Source organism: Mus caroli, unplaced genomic scaffold, assembly GCF_978045245.1.
Source record: "Mus caroli unplaced genomic scaffold, Mus_caroli_1 scaffold_14, whole genome shotgun sequence".
Taxonomy (NCBI): Eukaryota; Metazoa; Chordata; class Mammalia; order Rodentia; family Muridae; genus Mus; species Mus caroli.
In genome coordinates, this window is record NW_028227269.1 from 574809 (window position 1) to 596683 (window position 21875).

The window sequence follows — 21875 nt, forward strand, 5'->3', positions numbered from 1 at the left end:
TGAACATAGAGATTAGTAAATCGTAACTCAGAGTCACCTCTGAGGTTAACAACATGGAGGTTAAGCAGCTGCCCGGCTATTGTGCGCTTAAAGCATATTAAAATGCAAAGGCTGTATGTGTATCTTTTATTCAGGACCATAAACCATCGAGGCGAGAAGCAACACTGCACCAGGATTTCTTAAGTATTAAAACTACACTGAACTGGTTCTCTTGTGCCCCTCCTCTGTGGGAGGGGCTCAGCCAAATCTCACCCTCATCAGTGAATGATAGCAGAGTGAAGAGCACTCTGAAACAGCACTCGTGGGTTGGTACTGTCAGGTGGGTTCTCAGAACTTCTGAGAACATAGCTTCTCTTTGCCCAGTCCTTTCTCTGTTAGGCACAAGTGTCACAGGATACAGGAGGCCCAGTTTTTCTAAGATTTTGAAGTAAAATTTGTTTCTGTGTGGGTATAGCTCAAAACTGCACTCAGAAATTTCCTTCTAGACCAGTGGTTCTCAACCTGTTAGTCTTGATCTCTTTCACAAGAGTAACCTAAAACCTTTGGGAAACACAGATCTTTAAGACTCATAAGAGTAGCAAAATTATAGTTACATATCAATAGGGGAGAGAGAAGGCTCAGCGGTTAAGGGCACTGGTTGCTCTTCCAGAGGTCCTGAGTTCAATTCCCAGCAACCACATGGTGGCTCACAACCATGTGATTCGATGCCCTCTTCTGGAATTCAGGTGTACATCCTGATAGAGTACTCATATACATATAAGTAAATAAATAAATCTCCAAAAATAGTTTTAGAAAAAAAGTATTAATAAAAATTTTATTGCTTAGGTTGAATGCCAGGAGTGCAGAAGGGCCTTCTAGAGAGACTTAGCCAAGGCTCTATATTCTGAAAGCTTACCCACATCCCTCCTTCCCCAGAGAGGTCCTCAATGAAGGCGACAGACCTTGCTTATTCAAACTTTATTCATAGTGGATGAAGATGCATAGGACTTACTCAGGGTGAACCAGAGTTTAAATTTATCTTTTGCAGGAAGATAAGCCCAGAAAGGGAAGCTCATTAGCTAGACACTCGGGGGCCTATCTAGACAACTCATTGCATGGAGAACTCTGGGTTTCTATGCTACATGACCAGTTGTCCTCTTAGTGAGATGTCATGGTCACATACTCCAGGACAGGAACCTGGTATGGAGTTTTGTTTTTTGTTTTTTGGGTTTTTTTTTTCCAAGATACTTTATTTTCACAATGGGTCACAACATAAGCCCATTCTGCCAATGTACAAGCTACAAACACTTGCTCAGCAGCTGAGGGGCACACGTTAATATCATGTCTGAAAAGTGAATAAAAATCCATATAAAACAAATATTCAAAGTTTCCATAGGAACACAGTAAGTGTGACCCCCATCTCCTAGCCTTCCATACTGCATTGGTGCCAACCCTACTCTCACAAAGACATCCCAAACTAGCAGTTAAGTTAAATGGTCCCCCCAAATGCCTTAATTCAAGCTAAACTTGCAGGCAAGAGCTATAATAATGGCATCTACGCATTGATCCTAGCAGAAGCACAGGCTGCAGGGTGACGGTCCATCCCGCTCTCCTGAGCACAAGACATGGGCTGCGTGCCATCATCCTGCTCCTCCACCTCTCGCAGGAAGCCGTGGCTCTGGATCTTTTTAATGAGTTGCCACATCGTCCGTGACATTCCATAGTAGATGTTTGGCCTCTGGAACCCATTGAAAGTAGAAGCAGCAGCAACGGTGTATGCACCCATGTTCTCAAACAGCATCCAATCACCCACATGCATTTCAGGCAGGTTACAGCGCTCCACGATCCGATCAAGGCCATCACATGTTGGCCCTCGGATGCTGGATGGGTAATACTCTTCTGCAGCAGGGCCTTCACATGGGCATGATCATAAAGAATGCAGTTAAATGATTCACATACTCCACTATTCACATAATACATGAAGGTTTGCTCATTTGACTCATCTTCATCGTCAGAACCAGGCTGCTCCTTCCACACGGTTTTTTTTTGTTTGTTTGTTTGTTTGTTTTTTGGGGTTTTTTTTGGCAATGATGTTGACTGCAAGCATGAAAGCTGACGCGACATAGTATCTGCCTGGCTCAGCTATGATTCTCACTCCAGAGTCTGATGAGAAGTACTTGTCCAGAGCTGGGTTGATTACACTGGTGATCTCTTCAAATTTAAGCTTTGTATCTTCAGATCCAGGAAAGCCACCACCAATATCAAGCAGATACATGCTGAAACCAACTTCTGTTCCCATGTCAAACACACAGCGGGCATCCAACACTGCCTGCACGAAGATCTCGGGGTCAGTACATCCACTGCCCACATGGAAGCTCACACCAATGACATCAATATTTAGCTCTTTTGCCCATTCCAAGAGAAGCCTGCTGGTTTTGAGTGTGGCACCAAACTTAACACTGAGGCGACAAAAGGCTTTGGAATCATCAGTGGCGATCCGCAGAACCAACTTTGCCTTTGGATGTGCTCTGGCGACTTTCATCAATTCAATTTCACTGTCAAAAGTCATCATCTGGACTCTGTTACTGGCAGCATACTTGATTTGAGAGACTTGTTTACAAGGATTTGCATAGATAATCCTCTCTGGAGGCACCCCCAAGCCCTAGTACCAACTGTATTTCAGTCTTGCTTGCACAGTCAAATCCTGTCCCAATGGCAGCTAGGGTGCTCTGCTATTGTTACACTTGACTGCGTAAAAGCGAGTAACGCGGGGAAGAGCTTTTAGCCACCTCCGATGCTTCTTTAGAACGTCTCCAGGGTCCGCAATTTAGAACGCATCCTTATCGTCAGAGGAAGAGACTTCATTGATTTTTTGATCCAGAATGTCCTTAGCAGTAAAGCCTTCATCAAGGATGTGGCAGTCAAACTCGTCCTTAGTAAAGCTGCTCATGGTTCTCTATGTACCTACAGAAAACCTGGAGATGGAATTAAATTATCGCCAACTCCTCACAAGGCCGACTTATCCAAGAACTCTGGATGCTGTCTCCTTGGAGTGGTGGAAACACTCACAGCACGGTGGAGCCGCCAAACCTCGAGGAGCGCCCGTCCTCCGTCTGCCCGCAGCCGCCCCTTCAGCCGCCTCTTCGAGCTCTTCAAGCCTCCACAGACTCCGACCAGAGGAGGAGCAGAGCTGCTGGCTGAGGGCTGCCTGGCAGCGGCTGCAGGGACTGACCTTTTTTTAAGATTTATTTATTTATTTAATATATGCAGACACACCAGAAGAGGGCATCGGATATCATTACAGATGAATGTGAACCACTTAACCACTTAACCACTGAGCCATCTCTCCAGACCTCCCACCACCACCACCACCACCTCTTTTTTTTTTTTTTTTTTTTTTTTTGGTAGTTTCCAAGTAATTTTATTGAGAATTTTGCATTTGTTTCCTGAATCAATAAATACTATACAAAACAATGTAAAAATGGGTACCATTTTCTCTCCTCTGCTCCCCTCACCTGGGGACAATTCCCTAGACAACCTCATTCAGAGCTTCTCCCTGTAGATTTGGTCCAGCAAATGAGGCCAGCTACGTTTTTTAGCCCCTTGACTCACTATTGGAGATTTAGTTGGGGTAGGAAAGCAGTGACTAGATTAGGGAAATGCATTCATGTTTGGGGAGGAGAAGGTGCCTGGGCAGAGTCTACCCCAAAGAAAAGGGTGTCCAAAATGTTCACGGTTCCTTCTTTTTGCCTCAAAAATTGACATTTATTCAAAGAGAGAGAGGGAGAAAAGAAACAAACAAAAACAAGAACAAGATGTCCATCCCTGACTCCCTTCCCTCCCCCCTCCAGCTGTTCCTCTGCCCCACCCCAGGACTGGTGGAAGCTTATTTAAATACCTTCATCCTGGCAGTGGTGGTGCACGCCTTTAATCCCAGCACTTGGGAGGCAGAGGCAGGTGGATTTCTGAGTTCAAGGCCAGCCTGGTCTACAAAGTGAGTTCCAGGACAGCCAGAGCTACACAGAGAAACCCTGTCTCGAAAAAACCAAAAGCTAAAAATAAATAAATAAATAAATAAAAAATAAGTACCTTCCGTCCTCAATTATGAGATTTACCAGGGTTTTTTGTGTTTTTAATTTGCTCGAGCATACTAGTTCTTCTGTCTGGTGACATGGTTCCACTTGCCTCACTGCTTGCAACATTAGGTTTCTCAGCCTGAGCACTGTTGAAGTTAGGGGAGCTCTGCTTTACATTTTAGGGTGCTTAGAGCCTCCCTGGCTTTAACCCACAACACTGCAGCAGTGGAGAGCAGCACCAAGATGACAACACAAATGTTACCACACATTGTCAAATGTCCTTTGAGGAACAGAACAGGCACTTGTGGAAATGACTGCTCTAGAATACTACACTCCAAATATACACATCAGGTTGTGAGTACTTTGGAGTGTTTGAGGTAAGGGGATGGACAGCTTATGATCATTTAACGTTTTATCCCTAGAAAACTTCTCTAAGCCCTGTTTTCACTGAAGAGTTTCAGAAGGACAAGAACAACGTGTGTCTTGTTTTTTATCTCGGTAGTCTCCATCCGTCTACTTACTGAGAGTGACCATTTGCAAACATCTGTGTAACGATCACCATCAATCACTGAATGACCCTATATCACTCTATATCACTTAACATGGTGTTCCTTTCTTTTCCTATCTTTCTGACAGCTCTTTTTTTCTTTTCTTTTTCTATTTTTATTAGCTATTTTCTTCATTTACATATCAAATGTTATCCCCTTTCCTGGTTTCCCCTCCAAAAAACCCCTATCCTCTCCCTTCTCCCCCTGCTTACCAACACACCCACTCCCCCTTCCTGGCCCTGACATTCCTCTATTCTGGGGCATAGAGCCTTCACAAGACCAAGGGCCTCTCTTCCCACTGATGACTGACCAGGCCATTCTCTGCTACATATGCAGCTGGAGCTATGAGTCCTACCATGTGGGATTCACTGGTTGGTGGTTTAGTCCCTGGGTGCTCTGGGGGTACTGGTTAGTTCATATTGTTGTTCCTCCTATGGGGCTGCAAACCCCTTCAGCTCCTTTGGTCCTTTCTCTAACTCCTTCATTGGGGACTCTGTGCTCAGTCCAATGGTAGGCTGGGAGCATCTGAAAGGAAATAAAACTTGAGACCTGTGATGCATGTAATTTATGTCAAATAGCCCAAAGAGTTGTTTGTGAGCTTTGAAACCTAGGGCTGAGAACATAGCCGAACAGGCCAGGACATGCCCGGGCAGGCCTGTCGTTACATGTCCTGACTGGCCTGGTGCCTCCCTATCTCCCGCCCTTCTGACAGTCTGTTGATGTTTAAATGGACCAATCATGTGAAACCGTGCCAATTCCTCCCCCAGCCCCACCCCTTTTCTATAAAAACCCCTAGCTTCCAAGCCTCGGGGTCGAATCCATTGTCTCCTGCGTGAGATACGTTTCGACCCGGAGCTCCACCATTATGGCTCCACCATGTGGTCAACACCTCTATCTCCTGCGGGAGATATGTGTTGGCCCGGAGCGCTGTCATTAAACTACCTCATGCTTTTACATCAAGATGGTCATCTGTTCGTGATTCTTGGGTGCACGCTGAACGGGAATTGAGTGGGGGTTTCCCCACTAGATTCTTTCACATCCACCTCTGTATTTGTCAGGCACTGGTGGAGTCTCTCCAGAGACAGCTGTATCAGGCTTCTGTCAGCAAGCATTTGTTGGAATCCACAATAGTGTCTGGGTTTGGTGACTGTATATGGAATGGATCCCCAGGTGGGGAAGTCTCTGGATGGTCCTTCCTTCAGTCTCTGCTCCACATTTTGTCTCTGTAACTCCTTCCATGGGTATTTTGTTCCTCCTTCTAAGAAGGATCAAAGTATCTACACTTTGATCTTCCTTCTTCTTGAGTTTCATGTGGTTTGTGAATTGTATCTTGGGTATTCTGAGCTTCTGGGCTAATATCCACTTGTCAGTGAGTACATTCCATGTGTGTTCTTTTGTGATTGGATTACTTCTCTAAGGATGATATTTTCTAGTTCTATCAGTTTGCTTAAGAATTTCATAAATTTATTGTTTTTAATAGCTGTCTGTCAGCTCTTTTAAGCTAGGGTCTTATATAGCCCGGCTCTGTCTTGAACTCACTTAGCAGCCACAGAGACATTTCCTCTTGATCTCCGTCTCCAACTCCTCAAAGGTTGGGATTATCAGCAAGCACCGCCACACACAGGTGACATCAGCACTGCCAGATCAGCTGCTATTCTCTCAAGTCATAGTATCTCACCCTCAGTTCTTCTCCTCATCCCCAATTTCTTTTTAGATGAAAAAAAAAATTCATCCTGGTGTGTCTGTGTGTGACACATTCCTGTTGCTGCCTGAAGAGGACAGAAGAGGGCGCTAGATGGGGCTGGGATGACAAACAGTTGTGAGCTTCACAGCATAGGTGCTAGGAACCAACCTGGGGTCCTCTAGAAAACTGGGTGTTCTCTAAGGGATAAAGTGATGTAGATAGATATAGACTCAGATGGAATTTATCTCAGTGGCTTACAGGCTGTGGTCAAGATTCAGGGAGGGTCTTCTGACCTCAGATGATCAGGATTTAGGGTATGTTTTCCTCCCCAAATAATACAACCTAGAAATCCCGAGCTTTTGTCCCCACCAGCAAGAACACGCTCAGGACAACCAGAATCTTCTGCGGCAAAAGCTTTATTGCTTACTTCTTCAGGAGCAAGAGGAGAAGAGACGTGAATAGCAAAACCCGTCCCTTTTATGGAGGATTGTCCTTTGCCTCGGACGTTTCGCTCCCTGATTGGCTGCAGCCCATCGACTAAGTTGTCCTCACGGGAAGGCAGAGCACATGGAGTGGAAAACTACCCCGGCACATGCGCAGATTATTTGTTTACTACTTAGAACACAGGATGTCGGCGCCATCTTGTAATGGCGAACGTGAGGGCGGCTCCTCACATCTCCCCCTTTTCTTTTATTTAAGAGCAATAGGCCACCCATTCTAATGAGAGTGGAGATAGAGGTCAAATCCCCAGTGTGCAGGTAAAGGAGCCGCACACAAAACCTCCTCCCAGGCTCATCACCCGGAGGGGTCCTGGTCTGGTCCCGTGTCGTTTTTCCTGGGGGAAGGACACTTGGACACTCAACCTTCTTGAAAGATGACATGTCTCCCTAGAATAGGCTCATATATGCCGCAGAGACCTTCTACTGCAGTGCTTAGCCGTGCACTCTCTCGGGCTGCTGAAGCACACTCACTCTATCCTGTGCAATGAGACTAGCCTCGTGGGGTGCAAGAGCTGAGTGGCCAGCAACCTATTGCTTAAGCATAGATAACCATATATCAGGGGAAGCACCATGTTCTAGTGCTGCAAGCGCCTGGGCAATAACCACCTTGTCTCTCCTAGTTTGGGCCTTAAGCTTACAGACCAACCAGAGAAGCAACACTAATCCACAGCAAAGTGTAGCTCCAAATAATCCCACCCACACCCATTCTTTAAAGAAGGAAAATGTTGAGGAGATAATCCTTTGGTCAGGGACAGGTCCAAGTGCGTGGAGTTGACCTGAATGATGGCAAGTCTCAATTTTCGAAGGGTCTGTTCAAATTTAGCCGTCCAATTCTGTATCTCCCAACGCTGCTCTCCCTTTGTTGTTGTCGCCCTGGACATCACCAAGACGAGGGACATCAGTATTCCCTTGGTCAGTCTGGATTTTTCGGGTGAGTCTTTCTGGTATCCAAAATGGGTTGTCTTCATTCTGTGGAAAAACACAAACAGCTCCCCTGGATCTTATTAAAATAGGATCCGGTCCTTTCCATTTGTTACTTAAAACATCTTTCCATTTAACCATCTCTTTGGGCCTATCTGGCTTTGAACAATGATGTTCAGCCGCAGTATGGCCATGAGTATCAAGATTTAAAAAATTGAGTGAAAAGAGTGCCATAGACACAGACACTCGTGGTACTCGGGGTAGAGCCTCCTCGACTCCCCCTTTCTGTTTTATTAGATAGAATTTGAGGGTGCGATGCGCATGCTCAACAATACACTGTTTTTGAGGGTTGTATGGAAGTCCAGTCAGGTGGGTCACGTCCATCTGACGGCAGAACTGCTGGAATTTTTGAGATGTATAAGCTGGTCCATTATCAGTCTTAAGGAGTTTGGGTTTCCCCCAAGCACTCCATGCCTCAAGGCAATGTTGAATCACATGTGAGGCCTTTTCTCTGGTTAAAGGAGAGGCAAACATGATGCCAGAGCATGTGTCAATGGACACATGGAGATATTGAAGTTTTCCAAAGGAAGAAACATGTGTAACATCCATTTGCCAGACCTGTAGAGGTCGAATACCGCGTGGGTTAATTCCCACATGAGGAACTGGCAAGAACTCACAGAAGCTTTGACATTGAGTAACAATGTCACGGGCTTCTTTTCTGGTCAAGGAGAAATGACGGCGTAATGTTTCAGCCGTCACATGAAAATTGTTATAAAAATTTCTTGCAGCCTCTACCGGGGATGATAGGGCAGCAGCCACCACTTTAGTGGCCTTATCTGCCAAATCATTTCCCAGAGCCATGGGGCCAGGTAGGCCTGAATGGGCTCTAACATGAGTAATATAAACAGGAAATCTTCTAGATAACAAAACTAATTGTATTTGCTGAAAAATATTGGCAACTTTATTGGAAGGCTTAATCACTCCAGCCACTTTTAAAAGATTTACTGCATTAACCACATAACAGGAATCTGACACAATATTAATGGGTCCTAAAAAGGTTTTTAAAACTTCTAAAACCACTAAACATTCTACCACTTGAGGTGAATTTTCATTATATTGTTTGGATACTACTTTACCATTAGCCACATAGGCACCTATGCCAGTTTTTGATCCATCAGTATATACCACAACCCCATTTTTAAGTGGGTTTCTTACTGTTATTTGTGGAAACACAACAGATTGGTTTTGGGCAAACTGTAAAATTGGATGTTTTAGATAATGGTTATCTATTTGTCCTGAAAAGGAAGTAACTAAAACTGCCCAATCATTAGATGTGGCTGCCAGGGTTTGAACCTGTGCAGTGGTATAAGGTACAATTAAAAGATAGGGACTTCGTCCAAAATGGGTGATTGCTTCTTTTAGGCCTTTAAGGGCAAGCTGTGCAATTGCATCAGGATACCAATCTATTATTTTATCTGGGGATACATTTGAATGGATCCACAACAATGGCCCATTCTGCCACAAAACTGCGGTTGGCAATTGTGCTGCCTTAAAGACACACAAAGTAAAAGGCTGCGAATCCTCAATATGTTGTAATTGTGCATTCTGTAAGGCATTTTCCACCTTTTGCAAGGCCTGGTTAGCAGCTAGAGTAAGAGCCCTAGGGGAGGAGATATGAGACTCTCCTTCTAAAATATCAAACAAAGGCCTTAACTCAGCAGAAGGAATCTTCAAAAAAGGTCTGAGCCAATTAATATCTCCCAACAGTTTCTGAAAATCATTTAAGGTATGGAGGTGATCTCTTTTTATCTCTACCTTTTGGGGAACAATCTTATTTGGGGACACCACAGAGCCCAAAAATTGTCCTGTATCAGAAATTTGGACCTTTTCTGTGGCTATCTGTAAACCCCACTGACTTAAAGTTTTAAGTAGAAAAGGATATGCCTTTTGTAGCATGGTTAAGATTTTTATGGCACAGGAGGATGTCATCCATGTAATGGAGCAAAATTAAAGAGGGGAATTCTTCCCTCACTGGCAAAAGAGCTTCTTGCACATAAAGTTGGCACATTGTAGGACTATTGGACATTCTCTGTGGTAAGACCTTCCATTGATACCTCTTATCAGGTTCCATGTGATTAATAGAGGGGATGGTAAAGGCAAATCTGGGCCTATCCCTTGGACACAAAGGTATAGAAAGAAACAATCTTTAATACCTATAATAATTAAATTCCAGCCACGTGGTAAGGCGGAAAGTACAGGGAGACCCCTCTGTACCGGGCCAAATAAGTTCATTTGCTCATTAATGGCTCTGAGGTCATGGAGCAGTCTCCACTTTCCTGACTTTTTCTTAATTACAAAAATTGGAGTATTCCAAGGTGAGGTAGATGGTTCAATATGACCTAGTTTTAATTGTTCCTTTACCAGTTGAGTCACAGCTTCCAGTTTTTCAGAGGATAGGGGCCACTGAGGAACTCATACCGGATCCCCTGTTTTCCATGGTATAGGTCGTGCTGCCCCAATGGCCCCTAGAAAAAAACCCAGACCCTGTCTGTCTTGGTTTCCATTAGGTGAGATGGCCTCTATCCTTCCTTGCTCTTGACGTCCTAACCCTTCTCCTTCTTTATAACCCATCTTTGCCATGATATTTTTTGCTTTAGCTGAATACCCTCTCAATGGGGCATTCTCATTGGACAAAATAAGGCCCAAATGCTGCATAATATGCCTTCCCTAGAGGTTAACCGGGAGTGGGAGCACATAAGGTATGAATTTCCCTTGCTGCCACTCGGAGGATTCCCATGTCAAGGCAACGGAGCTTATAGTGGGACATGATTGATATCCTAGGCCCTGTAACAAATGAGATGACTCTGTGGTGGGCCATGCTTTGGGCCACCAATGTGTAGAGATTATACTTTTATCTGCTCCGGTATCAAGGATGCCTTCAAACTCTTTTCCGTTAATCTTAAGGCGGAGCTTAGGTCTATCATTCAAAGATACAACCAAATAGGCAGAATCATTTCCGGAGGAGCCCATTTTCTTTATCTCAGGTCCTGCAGATTTCTCCCTGGTATTATCAGGGAGGAGCAGCAGCTGAGCTATCCTATCTCCTTTGCTAATAGAAAAAACGCCCTTAGGGCTTGAGCACAGGACCTGTATTTCAGGGGAATGTTGACAATCCATAACTCCAGGGTGGACTACTAAGCCCTGCAAGGTGAGTGAACCCCGGCCGAGAATAAGGCCCATGGTTCCAGGGGGCAAGGATGGTATAGGCTCCACCGGCACCAGCTGAATACTCATTTGAGGCATTAGTAGGAAGTCGGAGGCAGCACGCAGGTCCACCCTTGTGGGTCTTCCTGGGTCGCCTCTCTGACTGCTTCCTGGGTCCTGACAAACCGGTTCCCATATCTTTGAGGGCCCTGGGACCGAGGTCCTGATGGCCCGTTTTTTTGACACATCAGCTGGTTGGTTATCAGGCGGGGAAAGGAGTCTGCCCTTTATATCCCTCACAGAGCGACACTGGTCAGCTCTATGATAGCCCTTGCCACACTTAGAGCAAAGAGTGAGGGTCCCCCCCCCTTTTGTCTGGAGCTCTGCAATCTTTCTTAAGATGCCCAAGATTCCCGCACTTAAAACATGTCCTCTGATCATTTCTGCCCATGGAGCGTTTTTGGGATTGGAGGATGGCGGCCGCTAAGCCTGCATTGGTGAGAGGTCCCCCGAGCTCCCGACAAACCCTGAACCAGTCTTGTAAGCCTTTTTTCTTTCTTGGGGCTATGGCTGCTCGGCACTCCTGTGTGGCTTGCTCATAAATGAGCTGTTCTACCAGAGGTGCGACTTGCTCTGAATCTCCAAAAATATTCCCTGCTGCTTCTGTCATTCTGGCCACAAAATCTGAGAAGGACTCCTGTGCACCTTGAGTAATCTTGGTCAAATGTTCACTTGCCTCTCCCTTCTTAGGTAGTTCTTTCCATGCCTTAACAGCAGCAGCTGAGATCTGAGCATATGCTCCCCAATGATAATTTGTCTGCTTAGCAGCATCTTGTCCCTGACCTGTAAGTAATTCAAAAGTCCACGTTCTTTGATCCCCTTCCATGGTGGCATTGGCCCTTGCCTACGTCTGGCAGGAGTCCTGCCACAAGGCTTTCTACTCAAGATACATTCCCATACTGGGGGCTACAGCTTTTACTACAGTCTGACAATCACCAGGAGTCATAGCGTGATTCGCAAGCCTTTCGACTTGTGCTATAGTGAAATTAGCACTGACTCCATAGTTACAGACCTACTCGGCAAGCTCTTTAATCTGTATATACTCTACCGGAGCATGAACACGCCCTCCCTCGGCTCCTTCAAAAACCGGAAATGCCTGTTGTATTTTCCTTTGTTCCTCCTTTGGGATGGAGGAGTCTGTGCATTGCCTCTCTGCCCATTGCCTCTCTGCGCAGGGCTGGGCCTCCACATAGGGCGGAGGTGCACTATGACCTTGAAGCCGACTGCCCGGAGGCCGAGCAGCAAGCTGGACTTCGCCAGCTGCTTTTGGCTTTTTTTCTTGACTGATTAGCTCGCATTTTATCTGGCTGATACTTTTCTCTCTCATAACGAGCTGCTTCCTCCTCCAAGTCTGTTTCCTCAGAAGGGCTAAGTTCTTCATCTGATTCAGAGCTACTAAGAGCTAGCTCCTTAAACTCATCTTTTTTCTCCTCTTTCCTTCCAATCTCTCCCCAGGTATTCTTCCCTGACATTAACTTTTCCTCGGGTTCAAGACCCGTGAAAAGGCCTATATACTTATTTGGTGCACCATGTTTCCTCTTTGCTCCTACTCTCTCTCCCCGCTTTACTTCTGATAGACTGTCTTGAATTTCACCCAGAATTCTCCACCCTGCCTTAACCACTTGTTGACATGTGAAAAAGAACAAAAGGGCTTCTAACACTAGAGAAAGTTCAAGGCCAGACATACCTCTAAAGCTGTAATGTGTCCCACAGTTCTGGTTCCGCCCCTCAAATGAGGGAATCTTCCTTGCGCCGGTGTGATGGTGGTTCCCGGATTTCAGCACCACTTATCCCGAGCTTTTGTCCCCACCAGCAAGAACACGCTCAGGACAACCGGAATCTTCTGCGGCAAAAGTTTTATTGCTTGCTTCTTCAGGAGCAAGAGGAGAAGAGACGCGAATGGCAAAACCCTGTCCCTTTTATGAAGGATTGTCCTCTGCCTCGGATGTGTCGCTCCCTGATTGGCTGCAGCCCATCGACCGAGTTGTCATCACGGGGAAGGCAGAGCACATGGAGTGGAAAACTACCCCGGCACATGCGCAGATTATTTGTTTACTACTTAGAACACAGGATGTCGGCGCCATCTTGTAATGGCGAATGTGAGGGCTGCTCCTCACAACCCCCTGTGCTAATACCTGTTGAGAGCTGGCCCAGGGCTCACATGGACTGGGTTTCACCTGGGAGGCAAGGCGGGGCTGAAAAGAGGGGAACTAGAAGGTTGAGAGAAAAATGGAGCTAAGTCAAGGTTCCTGATCAAAGCTCAAATGTTTAATAGAAAACTGTGCTTATAAAGGGGGGAGGCCCATCCCCCACTAATCCATTCTTGGAGCCTGGAACCAGCTGCAGGTGACGACGTGCAGGATAGGGTATAGTCTCCGGAATAGCTCAGCAGCCTCTCATCAGGTAGCAGTGTCTTGAAGGAGAACAACAGCAGTGGCTGAACAATAGTCATCTAGGCAGGAAGGCTCCACCCTAGATAATCTCCTTAGTGGCAGCAAGGTCAAGGTCTGGATCAGCCTGCTTCAGGCTGGGGAGGGGGGAAGGGTTACATTTTCCCCCATTATTGGCATAAAATTTATTTATGCTCTATAGTCCTGCCTGGGAGTTATGGTGGCTGGCGGCTGTGCCTGACTTAGGAAATCTTAGATCTTCCCAAACCATCCAATTCTGTCATGGAGGCTACGTGCAGCTTGTTTGTGTATTATTTCACACAATACATGGCTCCGTGGTGTGTTATTAACAACCATGGCCTCTTGGCATGTACCTCTGTCTTAGATTGGTATGGTACTGAGATCTGGGTGCCCATCTTTGACTGTCCGGGCCTCATAGCACACCTTATTCCCAATTCAGACCAAAGCCACAATATGTACTTAAAATGCTTCTTCATATAGATTAATAACTTCCATCTGCGCTGTTGGAGGCGAGGCTGCACACCTGCTGCAGTCAGGCTGAGAAGTGTGAACTAACCTGCTATAAAACAATGGGAGACAGTGAAAAGCAACAGTACAAAAGCTCCTTTGGGGAAGTCCAGGTACTCTATTCAGTGCAAATTAGCAACGATCAAGCTTAGACTATGATCTCCCGGTGTGTGTGTGTGTGTTGGGGGCGGGGGGGGGGGACTTTGAGAAACACAGAAAGGCTGTAACTCTTCTGGGAGAGGAGGCTGTGCTCCAAATTAACTTTTCCGCTATAGAAGATTTTTAGCCATAATCAAGGTCAGAGTCATACTTACTGGGAGATTCAGGATCTGTGTCCAGTTCAGGCAGCCATCGCTCTCCTTCTTCTTTTTGTGAAAAAACACAGACTGAGCCCTTTTCCCAGATTAGGACCGGGTCTGGACCCTTCCATTCAATAGTTAACGGGTCCCACCACTTTATTATGGCATAAGAACTAGAAGTAACTGGATGCCAGTGGTGATCAGCTGCAGACTGACCTTTAACATCAGTTTGCAAAAAATTTAGAACAAAAAAGCAAAAGCAAGATGTGCCTTTGGTGACCTTGGGGGATAGAACTGCCCCTGTTTTGTTTTTAAAAGCCAATTTTTTTAAGTGCGATGAGCACGTTCAACTATTCCTTGTCCCATGGGGTTATAAGGAATTCCAGTCTTATGTTTGATACCAAATTCCTTACAAAATGAAGTAAAATTTTTGCTAGAATAGGATGGCCCATTATCTGTCTTAATAAGTTTAGGCAATCCCATAGCATTAAAGGCAATGATCAATTACATTTTTTAGAGGCCTCTCCAGTGTGCAGAGAAGCAAAAAGAAATCCTGAACAAGTGTCAATCCAAACATGTATATATTTTAATTTTCCAAATTCTGCATAATGAGTTACATCCATTTGCCAAATATGATTAGGCATAAGACCTCATGGATTAACTCCCAAATGTGGCACTGGAGATAATGTAATACATTTAGTTTTATAATCATTCTTGCTTGCTCCTTTGTGATCTCATGCCAGAGCCTTAAGGTATGGCTAGAGAGATGAAATTTTTCATGATCATGTTTGGCCAAAGCAACAGGATTTGAAATTAAGGCTTCTCCTATTAGAGCTTTGTCGATGCAATCATTGCCTGCTGCTAAAGGTCCAGGAAGACCAGAATGAGATCGTATGTGGCCAATATAGAACGGATGTTTTCGGGCAAGAATGATGTTTTGCAATTGTGAAAAGAGGGATCCTGCTGGCGTATTAAAGTTAAAAGTACCACAGGTCTCCCGTAAGGGTACTGATTGTACAACATATAAACTATCAGTAAAAATATTAAAAGCGTCATTCACAGACTGAAAGACATTCAGTACTGCTGTTAATTCTGCTAATTGAGCTGAGAGGCCAGGAGTCTTTATGATTACCTGTTGATTATTTATAAGATATCCAGCTTGCCCTTTAGAGGAGCCATCAGTAAACATCAGAACAGCATTGTGTAAGGGTTGTAAAGAGGTCATATTAGGAAATATCAACTCATGTTCATTTAAAAATTCTATCAACCTATCTTGAGGGTAGTGGCTGTCTATAGTTCCTTTAAACCCTATTTGAGGGCTGGTGAGATGGCTCAGTGGGTAAGAGCACCCGACTGCTCTTCCGAAGGTCCAGAGTTCAATTCCCAGCAACCACATGGTGGCTCACAACCATCTGTAACGAGATCTGGCGCCCTCTTCTGGAGTGTCTGAAGATAGCTACAGTGTACTTACATATAATAAATAAATAAATCTTTAAAAAAAAAAACCTATTTGAGCAAGCAACCAATCTGTACTGTGCTGTTTCAGCCAAGTGTCTTGACCTACACTGTGAGGCTGAACAATTATATCTGGCTCTTTGCCAAAATAAGTTAGTGCCTGCTTCCTTCCAAGGCTAATCGTCTGAGCTACTGCTTCATAACATGGCAAGATATTACGTTTAGGAGAAATCCTCAAATGTATCCACATTAGAGAAAACTTTTGTTATAACAATCCTGTAGGCATATGAATTGTATAAAAAATTAACAGATGTAAAGGCAAAGAGTAATCTATATAAGTGACAAATTGTTCTTCAACAGCTTTTTCCACTAGTTGCAAGGCCAGCAATCATTCTGAGGTTAAAGATTTGGGGAGGTAGGATCAGAACTCCCTTTAAGAATATCAAATAAAGATTTCAACTCCCCTGTAGTAAGCTTTAAATAGGGGCGAAGCCAATTAATATCACCTAACAATTTTTGAAAATCATTCAAAGTCCTTAAGTTGTCTCTGCGAATAACTATCTTCTGGGGAAAAACAGCTTGATTAGTAAGTCTAAAACCCAAATAATTATAAGGATCCTGAGTTTGTATCTTTTCAGGTGCCATCTGTAATCCTTTATCAACTAAAGCTTTTTGTAAATCTCTATAACACAAAAGCAAATCCTGGGGGTCTTTTCCAGGCAACCCAGGACAAATTTTTAACTGTCCAAAAACAGTCTTCTTAAAGGAACAGCATTTTTTCTTATGAGTTTCATAAGCAATTGCAAACTTGAGAATTAATAGCATCTGAGGGATGAACAATTTTAAGCAATTGTAAGCTCTGAGATATATATTGATAAATATACAAATTAAAGCTTGATTATTCAACATTTTAAAACACCATCTACAGCACACACTTTAATTATCTGTGCTGAAGCAGGAGGAAACTCAAAAGAATAAGCGTGTGATCCAATTCACATATACTTTTCTCCCATAGAAGGGCTGTTTTTAAATACAGTAATTGGGATGCATGCATGCATGAATTTATAGAAAGTACAAAAGCATGCATAAAAACAATTTTTTAACTCATCTTTGGGATAGTGATTGTCAATTTTATTTAGAATGATGGTATGCAATAGATCAAATATTAATACTCTGTAATATCCAAATTAATTGCTGTTTGGAACAAGGAACAGACACTTAGTCAGGTTTTTAAGACAAAATTTGTTATAGGTTATCTAAAGTATACAAATTTATCTTACAATTCTTTATTAGCACCTCAGCAGCCTTAATAGGATGTTAAAACTGTGCTTTGAGGTGATCGCCACCTCTTCCTCCCTCACTTCCAGCCCTCTTCTCAGGCCGTAGAGGCTGAAGTGGCAGAATCTGTTGTAGGCCAGGAAGGCTGAGCAAGGGCAGCAGAGCACCCCGAGTCCTAGTGGGAAAAATACGGCCATGCGATGGGCACTTCAGGCCCTTCCCTGAGTTTGCTACAAAGGTGCCCACTTTCTGGCGGCCTCCCGTGCCACCACCAGTCAGGGAAAGCTGCATACCCCACAGCCCAGCCCTGCAGCAGCCGGCAGCCAGCCAACGGGTCAGTTGGGAGGAGAAGAAAAATGACTTTACAATAATGTTTTCTCTTGCCAAAGAATTGCTGTGAGCACATTTAATAACCATAACTAAAATAGACAGATAATATTTAATTACCATTGATTATAATTGATAACAATTATAAAAGCTTTTTTTTTTATTTCTGCAAAGCCTTTTGTTCTTTGCCAGTTAATTTGTGTCTCACTTAATAGTACCTAACAAAAGCTTAAGTTCTCCTGTGGTGAGTTTAAGGTGAGGTCTTAGCCAATTAACATCTCCTGGAAGCTTTTGAAAATAAAATTTTGAAGCAAATGAATTTTTCATTCTTAGATTTTTCTGTACCACAATTTTATAGTATAACTAAAACCCTAAGTATTAAAAAGATATTGCCTCTGAATCTTTTCTGGAGCAACAGCTACTCCCCAGAACTTAAAAGCTCCTTGTGTGAGAGCAAGGATTTAAAGTAAACTTCCCTTGAGAGGCATTAGCTAAAATACTTTCCATTTAGGAAACAATATACACTGAAAGATTCAAACTCTTAGCTTCTTGTATTGAAGCAAAGATGATAAGAATTTCTCTTACATGAGGTAAAGCTATATTAGCTGTACCCAGAGGCAAAAATTTCCACTAATTACAAGCCCACTAGAAGCAAACTCTTTACAATTTTCCAGATGCAAAGGAAAAAACAAACTCTTAAATCTATAATAACTTTACATGAAGTAGGCAAGTCAAATCTCAATGTCCTGATAAATTCTACAGCCTGATTGACCTTTTTATAAACTTTGAAATTGAACTTTATTTAGAACAACATCAGGATAGATCTGCAACAGTGTTCTTTTAGCTAAAAGGAATTTTCCCTGAAGGCAAGGAGAGGCAAGTTTCAAGAGCTTCCTTAGGCACTGTTTTCAATACAAAAGAAAGTCACACAGGCCCCTCAAAGGCTGTTCTGAGCTTTGTTCTTCTTGCCATGAGGACAGATTTTAGAATTTTTAAGTTTCTTTTGCAATTATAAGTACAACCTTGGGAAAGCAAAACCCAATTTCAAAACAATTTATCACCTTAGAATAAACATCAAAACTTCACTATCACGTTACAAAATTTGGCTGCCAATTTATACCTATGAATGCATGACAGTGCAAATTTTAATGCTTCATTAAAGAGACATTGCTTTAAATCTTACCTTTAATTCTACTTTCTAGGATAAGAATCACATTAAGTATTATCTCAACTAGAAGTATCCTTAGAGGCCCAGCCTCTTGGCCTGCCTTGTGCCACGTGTTGGAAAGACTCCAAACCTGAGTTAGCTATTTAGAGCTAACTTTCTAGTAACCAGTGCTACACCCATTTGACCATACCCACTAACTTATCAGCTAATACTCTACAATGAAGACATGCAGAGCATATTACACCTCTAAGACCAGTAAAAAAAAAACAAAACAAAAAACAAAACAAAACAAAAAAAAACAAACAAATGAAGCAGCTATACGAGTCTAATAAATTTAGACCAATCAAAGAATTTCAATTTTTCTAGCTATAAGATAAAAAAAGCACTTTGCCATTTGCCAAACACAATAATCACGATTGCAGAAAACCCTCCAGGAAAAAAACCATCTATCAGCTTTTTTGACCCAAAACTAAGAGGCTGCAGACTCCCTTTCTTTGAGAGCAGCTTTTCCAGCAGTGGCTCCCCTGCTGTGCCTGATCCTTGGCTAAAGCATGTGGCCACTCTCGGCTTTGCTGAACCAGCAGATAAAGTTTTAGCCATCTTTAATTTTCCAACATGAAACACAGAACATTCAGTCATTCAGACAACTAGACACGAACACACATGGATTGACACGTGAACAGATCGGTGCACCAGACATTAGAGTAGACATTAGACAACACAAAAAGGGCAGAGAACTTCTGCTGTAAGTGCCAGAGAGAAAAAGGCAGGGCGTCCCCCAATTTTTCTCTGCCTCTGGGAGAGTTTCAAAATCCATTTTCCTTTATATTATTTTATTATTACAAACCCTGTGCCTGCCGCCTGGTGCAGCTCCTGACTGCAGACATCTCCTGATTATTTAATTTAAACCCTTATTCCTCTTGCCTAAAGCAGTTTTTGAAAACTGCGGACAATTGTCGGATTGGTTCCTAGTTCCCAATAATTCGCTGTTAACCTAAGTGGAAACCAGTGTTGGGTTAGCACTGATTCCAAACTTAGCCCATATCCTCCCGCACCTCTAGTGAAAGACTCCCAGAGGAGCCCCTCCCTCAGGCCTCAGGACAATAGCGAACACCCAAGAACTCACGAGAGACCAAGCTTGATGCAAACCACATGAGGCTTTATTCGGGGAAAGCCAGAGCTCTGGGGACGACTCATATCCCTCACAGTGGTAGAGGAGTCGACCTCGAGGGGAAAGGGGTTCCAGTTTTTATAGGCCTTCAGGGGGGGAAAGGAGAGGGGGGAGTAGGGGATTTCCAGATCTAAACAATGTCTATTCTCAAGAAATGGGTATGGGAGGGGTACAAGGAAAGAGTCTGGTGCAGGTGCAGCAACTCCGGATTGGCCCAGCTGTGGTTGCTGGGGAGATTTTCTGACTCTTTCTCAACAACCAATATCACAAACACCTGGCAATGGGCTTCATCAGTGGGCACACAGATGAGTTCAAGGAACGGTCAAAACTTTGACAGACACATGGTTTCAAGGAGTGGCCAGAGCAATGTGCACCTCTATTTTTCTAAATCAGTGAAGCTAGAGTTCTTCTAACAATGAAATCTATTTTTGCCAATTTCAGGGCTTCTGTGACCTTTTATATTCTGTCAGGATCTTTCACTAGCAACACTTTAAAAAATGAAGTTTTAAGCTAGTGCTAGCATGTGTACCTATTGCTTCGTTGCCCTATACGATCCTTTTCTTTTTCTTCCTGTGGAGCTCCACACCAAGCAGCGTTTTTCTGCCATTCCTCAGGTCCCTGGCTGGGGCGCCAGACCGTTGAGAGCAGGCCCATCGCTCACATGGACCGGGTTTCACCTGGGAGGCAAGCCAGGGCTGAAAAGAGAGGGGAACTAGGAGGTCGAGAGAAAAATGGAGCTAAGTCAAGTTTCCTGATCAAAGCTCAAATGTTTAATAGAAAACTGTGCTTATAAAGGGGGGAGGCCCATCCCCCACTAATCCATTCTTGGAGCCTGGAACCAGCTGCAGGTGACGACGTGCAGGATAGGGTATAGTCTCCGGAATAGCTCAGCAGCCTCTCATCAGGTAGCAGTGTCTTGAAGGAGAACAACAGCAGTGGCTGAACAATAGTCATCTAGGCAGGAAGGCTCTACCCTAGATAATCTCCTTAGTGGCAGCAAGGTCAAGGTCTGGATCAGCCTGCTTCAGGCTGTGGGGTTTCCAAATATCCAACACAGCTGCTTGGGTGTTAGTTAAGTGCAGATGTGATCAAGGTGATGATCAAGATTAGCCACCACTAATGGCAAGTACTCTTGACTACTGAGCAGGTAGTTTGCTTATTTATTTATTTATTTATTTATTTACTTATTTATTTTGAGGAAGAGTCCCTGTGACCTAGACTGCATTTATATTTACTGTATCCTTATGCTCCTCTAACTCTCTCGAATGCCAGCATTAGAGGTCAGTACCACCTCACCAGCTCCTCTTTTATCTCCTTTTTTTTTAAAAAAAATATTTATTTTATTTTATTTTGTATATGTGAGTCACTCTCTTCATACAGAGAGAGAGAGAGAGAGAGAGAGAGAGAGAGGGAGGGAGAGAGAGAGAACATCAGATCCCATTACAGATGGTTGTGAGCCACCATGTGGTTGCTAGGAATTGAACTCTGGACCTCTGGAAGAGCAGTCAGTGCTCTTAACCGATGAGCCATGTCTCCAGCTCCCTTTTATCTCCTTTTAAAAAATCCTCCTCCTTCTTCTCCTCCTCCTCCTCCTCCCCTTCCTCCTCCCCCTTCCTCCCCTTCCTCTTCTCCTCTTCCTTCTCTTCCTCTTCTTTATAAACAGGGTGTTATGCTAGCACTCTATAGCTCAGGCTGTCCTTGAAGTCCCTATTTATAGCCTAGGCCAGCTTTGGACTTATGTGTGATTCTCCTGTTTCAACTTCCCAAATTCTGAGAGTGCATATGAGAACCACCATGCCAGTATCAGCTCTAGGAAAGTTGGGAGGGAGCCATATTTATCTAGATCCAAACAATGCAACAGGTACCAGACAATTAGGAGGAATTATCCTGGCATTATCACTGCAGTTCTGGACACTTTTGCTAGCTGCAGGGCTCATACTTGTCCCCGTCAATATTTAAACATGCCCAGATGTCATTAAGTCAAAAATGAGGCTAGCAAGGGCTTGACTCACATAGTCAGACCCCCAGAAATCCTCTCCCTCTCCCTCTCCCTCTCCCTCTCCCTCTCCCTCTCCCTCTCCCTCTCCCTCTCCCTCTCCCTCTCCCTCTCCCTCTCCCTCTCCCTCTCCCTCTCCCTCTCCCTCTCCCTCTCTGAAACCAGGTTTCTTTATATAACCCTGGCTGCCTAGAACTCACTCTGTAGACCAGGTTGGCCTCAAACTCAAGAGACCTGCCTGCCTCTGCCTCCTGAGTTCTGTTACCAAAGATGTATGCCAGCACACTTGGC

At 44.0% G+C, this 21875-nt stretch overlaps 1 pseudogene; it reads right to left on the reverse strand.

The window, feature by feature from the left end:
• Positions 1-1534: 1534 nt before the first annotated feature.
• LOC110307025 (ornithine decarboxylase pseudogene) lies at positions 1535-2930 on the reverse strand (annotated as a pseudogene).
• Positions 2931-21875: the final 18945 nt, after the last annotated feature.